The sequence below is a fragment of the Dipodomys spectabilis genome, unplaced genomic scaffold, assembly GCF_019054845.1.
Source record: "Dipodomys spectabilis isolate Male_0828 unplaced genomic scaffold, ASM1905484v1 ptg000837l, whole genome shotgun sequence".
Lineage (NCBI taxonomy): Eukaryota > Metazoa > Chordata > Mammalia > Rodentia > Heteromyidae > Dipodomys > Dipodomys spectabilis.
This window is the reverse complement of record NW_024871514.1, coordinates 60,400-66,245: the sequence shown is the minus strand read 5'-3', so window position 1 is coordinate 66,245 and position 5,846 is coordinate 60,400. Positions and strand designations below refer to the sequence as shown.

The following is a 5,846-nucleotide window of genomic DNA, read 5'->3' as shown; positions in this document are numbered from 1 at the left end:
GGGGGCGCGGGCGGCGCGGGGGGGGCGCGGGGGGGCGCGGGCGGCGCGGGGGGGCGGGGGGGCGCGGGGGGCGCGGGGGGGCGCGGGGGGCGCGGGGGGGCGCGGGGGGCGCGGGGCGGCGCGGGCGGCGCGGGGGGCGCGGGGGGGCGCGGGGGGCGCGGGGGGGCGCGGGGGGGCGCGGGGGGGCGCGGGGGGGCGCGGGGGGGCGCGGGGGGCGCGGGCGGCGCGGGGGGCGGGGGGGCGCGGGGGGCGGGGGGGGCGCGGGGGGCGCGGGGGGCGGGGGGGGCGGGGGGGGCGCGGGCGGCGCGGGGGGCGCGGGCGGCGCGGGGGGCGCGGGGGGCGCGGGCGGCGCGGGGGGCGCGGGGGGCGCGGGCGGCGCGGGGGGCGCGGGCGGCGCGGGGGGCGCGGGGGGCGCGGGCGGCGCGGGGGGCGCGGGGGGCGCGGGCGGCGCGGGGGGCGCCGGCGGCGCGGGGGGCGGGGGGGCGCGGGCGGCGCGGGGGGCGCGGGGGGCGCGGGGGGCGGGGGGGGCGCGGGGGGCGCGGGCGGCGCGGGGGGCGGGGGGGCGCGGGGGGCGCGGGCGGCGCGGGGGGCGGGGGGGCGCGGGGGGCGGGGGGGGCGCGGGGGGCGCGGGCGGCGCGGGGGGCGGGGGGGCGCGGGGGGCGGGGGGGCGCGGGCGGCGCGGGGGGCGCGGGGGGGCGCGGGGGGCGCGGGCGGCGCGGGGTGCGCGGGGGGCGCGGGGGGCGGGGGGGGGCGCGGGGGGCGCGGGCGGCGCGGGGGGCGGGGGGGCGCGGGGGGCGCGGGCGGCGCGGGGGGCGGGGGGGCGCGGGGGGCGGGGGGGGCGCGGGGGGCGCGGGCGGCGCGGGGGGCGGGGGGGCGGGGGGGGCGCGGGGGGCGCGGGCGGCGCGGGGGGCGGGGGGGCGCGGGCGGCGCGGGGGGCGCGGGGGGCGCGGGGGGCGCGGGGGGCGCGGGGGGCGCGGGGGGGGCGCGGGCGGCGCGGGGGGCGCGGGGGGCGCGGGGGGCGCGGGCGGCGCGGGGGGCGCGGGGGGCGCGGGCGGCGCGGGGGGCGCCGGCGGCGCGGGGGGCTCGGGCGGCGCGGGGCTCTAGTGGAGTCATTGTCGGGACGTGGCGGGGGCTGGCGTCGCCGCAGCGCTGCGGGGATGTGGCCGGAGGCGCGGGGCCCGGCGGGGGCTGCACCCGGGCCCGTGCAGGTCACACGCAGGCCCGCGAGTTCCTTCCCGCTGGCACGCGCGCATGCACGGACGTCCGGTTATTACCCTAGATTGCTTTATAGCCCTCTCCCCAGCAGCGTGGGGGAATTAAAGCCAGCATCAAATATTCACCAGGAACATTTTAATGGCTGTGGGACATCGTCCAGCACAGCGGCTCAGCCTTCATCCGCCCAGGCCTCGGCCCGGACAGCTGCGCGGCGGCGCCCAGGGTGATCCTCACCCGGGACCATCCTTAGAGATGCCCGAGGAGCTGCCAGGATGCTGCAGGCCACACTGCCTGCAGCCTCGCTGGAACCCTCTGGAAACGTCTCTTTGTTCCCTCTGATCTGTGTCTGTTCTTCATTCTTTCCTGTCTTCCATAGAACTTTTTTTTTTGTCAGTCATAGGACTTGAACTCAGGTCTTGGACGCTGTCCCTCAGCTCTTCAGCTCAAGGCGAATGCTCTACCATTTGAGCCACAGCGCCACTTTTAGTGGTTTATTGGAGATAAGAGTCTCAGGACTTTCCTGCCTGGGCTGGCTTTGAACTGTGATTCTCAGATTCAGCCTTCTGAGTAGTTAGGATGACAGGTGTGAGCCACCAATGCCTGGCTTTATTATTAATCTTTTTTTTTTTTCTGAGTCACAGTCTTGCTATGTGGCTCAGGCTGACCTTGAACTCAAAATTCTCCTGCCTCTGTCTCCCAGTTGCTGGATTATCACATCGGACACCACACCTGGCTTATTTTGTCACTTTTAAAACTTAATAAATAGGGCTGGGAATGTGGCTCAGTGGTAGAGCGCTTGCCTTGCATGCATGAGGCCCTGGGTTCGATTCCCCAGTACCACATAAGCAAAAAGAAAAAACGCCGGAAGTGGTGCTGTGGCTCAAGTGGTAGAGCGCTAGCCTTGAGCTGAAGAGCTGAGGGACAGTGCCCAGGCCCAGAGTTCAGGCCCCACGACCGGACCCAAAAAATAAAATAAAAATAAAAATAAAAATTAATAAATACCTTGGAGTATGTGACTCAAGTGGTGGAGTTCCTGTCCAGCAAATGGGAGGCCCTGGGTCCCAGCCTTAAAGCAGTACCTGCTGTGGGCAGTAGTTTGAATTTATGTAACTAGCTTGCTTCCCTTCAAAGCTTAGTCTGTTGGCTTTAGAATCAGTGCAATAATGAGGTGATAATGGCTGTGTGCACCAATGAAGAGTTTCTGTTTCCTTGTTCCCATTGATAATTCTTCACAATGAGCAGTTTTTCCTTAACTTCCCCATGCAATTACTTATATTACTGTGGGCGTATAGATATTTATTTCACCCTTCGATGATAACCAGACGCCGTCTTCATTTCTTGCTCAGATTGCTCCAGCCGAGGCGTTTTCCCTCTTCCCTCTGACGAGCCCCAGCTTTTCTTTGCTGAATTTTGTTTGAGCATCTTCTTGTTCTTTGGCACCACAAAACGCCCGGGTTCTTCCCCTCACCTCTTTGCCTAGACACTCAGAATAGATTTTCTTTTTTTTTTTTTTTTGGGTCCGGTCGTGGGGCCTGAACTCTGGGCCTGGGTGCTGTCCCTCAGCTCTTCAGCTCAAGGCTAGCATTCTACCACTTGAGCCACAGCGCCACTTCCGGCTTTTTTCTTTTTGCTTATGTGGTGCTGAGGAATCGGACCCAGGGCCTTGAGCATGCAAGGCAAGTGCTCTACCACTGAGCCACCTTCCCAGCCCCAGAATAGATTTTCTAAGCCAAGATCTGGCGTTACACATGGCTGTTGCTACTGGGTTACCACTACTCTCAGACCTTCTCAGGAGGCAGTAGACATGTGTGTGTGTGCGCGTGTGTGTGTAACCTGTGTGCGCACATGCATGCACACACGTACCTCTCTAGATTGATTGTAGAGGCCAGGGACCGTGATTTGTGGGATGTGGTGGCGCAGCCTTTAGGCCTGATCTGCAGTACAGACCGCCCCACATTCGGAGGAAGGCCTCCGGCCCGTGACGGCCTTCCTTAAAAACCAGGAAAGGAGAAAACGAACCGTGACCCAAATAATAGAGACAGGAAGTGACACAAGACACTGGAGAAAACCGGTGAAGCCAAAGCTGGCTCTTGGAAATCGCTAAGCCTCTTACCAGGCTGGTAGGGAAAGGAGAGAGACGCCACGGAGATCCGCAGCGGGGAGAGAGCAGGCGTGGGGCGGGCCACGGTGCTGAAGTCCATAGAGGAATGTGAACATCCTCGTGCCAATAAACTTAACCACTTAGGTAAAGTGGCCGGATTCTTGGAAACACAACCTACCAAAGCATACTCAGGAAGAAATAGCTAGAATAGCCCTGTATATTAAAGGAATTGAGTTGTAATTAAACCAAAGGCAAACAAAACCTTCCCACAAAGAAAACTCCAGGCCCTGATGACTTCACTGGTCAATTCTATCAAACATTTAAGGAAGAGATAAAGCCACCTCTACACAAACTCTTCCGAAAAACTTGAAAAGGAAGAAATACTTCAGACTCTTTCTCAGAGACTAGTATTACTGATTTAGAAACTACATAAAGACAGTATGAAAAGAGAAAAGTAGTTCAATACCCATCATGAAAACAGACACACAAATTCTACATACAGTTTAACAAATCAAGCCTGTTAATGTGTTAAGATGGGGCCGGGCCCCTCACACTGCTGTTTTAGCTATTCACTGTCTGCGATCTGTGGGACTGAGGTTCTGAGTTAGTCCAGGCAGAAAAGTCTGTAAGACTCAGTCTCCAAAACTACCAGAAAAACAAAACCAAGCCCCAGGCTGGAAGTGCGGGTCAAGTGGCCAGCGGCCAGCCAGCTGGGAGCGGGGAAGCCCAGCAAGCCCAAAGCCCTGAGTTCAAACCCTAGTACTGCTGAAAGGAAAGCGGGAGCCAGCAAAGGCAAGAGGAATGTGGCTTCCACATACTGAGGGCGTTAGTTGGCTTTTGCTTTTTTCCGGGACTGAGGACTGAACTCAGAGCCTCCTGCTTGCTCACCTTGGGCCCTGCCATGTGAGCCAGGCCTCCAGCCCTGCGTTTTGCTGGTTATTTTGGTCTTTCTGCTGAGGCTGCCTTGGAGCCTCCTGAGTTCCTGGGGTTCTCCGCATCCGCCTCCCAGCAGGGATGGCTGCTGTGTGTCCCGGTGTGGCAGGGCTAGCCTCCCATGGCTGCTGTGTGTCCCGGTGTGGCAGGGCTAGCCTCCCATGGCTGCGGGTTTAGTCTGGTGAGAGGAGACAGTGCATGAGTAGACGCTTGGTCAAGGGCCATATTTGGAGGCGGAAAAGCAAAAATTGCTCACGTGGTTTCCTACAGAAACACAGGCTGAAGCGGGGACGGGTGCCGCCGCACACTCGCGCGAAGGACACAACGAAACCTGGAGCACACACGGGCCGTAAGGTGGTGCAGCAACGCAGGTAGCTGGGAGAACAGCGTGTGAGTGAGTGTGCGTGTATGTGTGGGAGCGTGTGGGAGCGTGTGGGAGCGTGTGGGAGCGTGGATGTGGGTGTGAGCGAGTGTGTGAGTGAGTGTGCAACTGTGTGTGTGTGCCAATACTGGCGCGTGAATTCAGGGCTTCGCTCTGTCATTTTGTTTTTTGGCTAAAGGCTGGTGCTTTACCACTTGAGCCACCCCTCCCCTCTACTTGCTAGTTATTTGGAGATACAGGTCTTACAGTCTGTCTGCCCAGGCTGGCCTTGAACTGCTGTCCTCAGATCTCAGCTCCTGAGTGGCTGGGTGGCGGGCGTGCCGAGGTGCCCGGACAGTTGGGTAATTGTCAGTACTTACGTGGAGAATTCATTTCTGGCCTCACCTGTGAGAAAAGGACACGAACACTCACAGGCACGCACACAGACAGCGCTAGCGGTTTATCATTTGCACTAGGTTATGTTATAGCTTGGATCTAGAATGTTCCAAAGCTCCTGTGTCAGCAGGTGGTGGCCCGCGTGAGGCGGTGGCGCGGGCTGTTGGTGGGTGGCTGGCGCTGTCCCTGCAGGGGTCTGGGACTCCGCCCTCCTCTCCCTCCCTCTCTGCGTTCTGGCGGCCCGGGAAGAGCAGCTCCGCTGCATCCTTGCTCTCTGCACGCTGTTCAGGTTCCACGGGGGGCAGGCACAGGGTCGCGTGGCCATGGACTGAGCTCTGACCCTCGGGCCTGACCCACCCTCCCCTCCTTCAAGCTGGGCGCTTGGGCACCCCTGGCCTGGATGGGCGTGGAGCCTGTCCATCAGCGGTACACAGGAGCCCAGATAGGACACACAAGGCAGTGAGTACTGGTACCTGTAACAGCACAGAGGGGTCTCAGAATGATTATCCAGAGTGGCAGAGGTCAGAGAAGGTGTAGAAGGATTTATGAACCATGCCACTAATCCACCACAGACAAGAGATCAGTTGGTACTTCCTGAATGGTGTAGGGTGAGAGGGAGGGAAAAACAAATTTCCATCCATCTACTTACCTATCCACCCACCCACTTACCCATCTTCCCATCTACCCACCCATCCACCCACCCACCCATCTACTTACCTATCCACCCACCCACTTACCCATCTTCCCATCTACCCACCCATCCACTCACCCACCCATCTACTCACCCACCCACTCACCCACCTACCCACCCACTCACCCACCTACCCATCCATCCATCTA

The 5,846-nt window shown here is 61.6% G+C and overlaps 1 non-coding gene across 1 annotated transcript; it reads left to right on the top strand.

Moving 5' to 3' along the window:
* The first annotated feature begins 1,982 nt into the window (after positions 1 to 1,982).
* Trnaa-ugc lies at positions 1,983 to 2,063 on the top strand. The gene has a single exon. It is a non-coding gene; the product is annotated as a tRNA-Ala (tRNA).
* Positions 2,064 to 5,846: the final 3,783 nt, after the last annotated feature.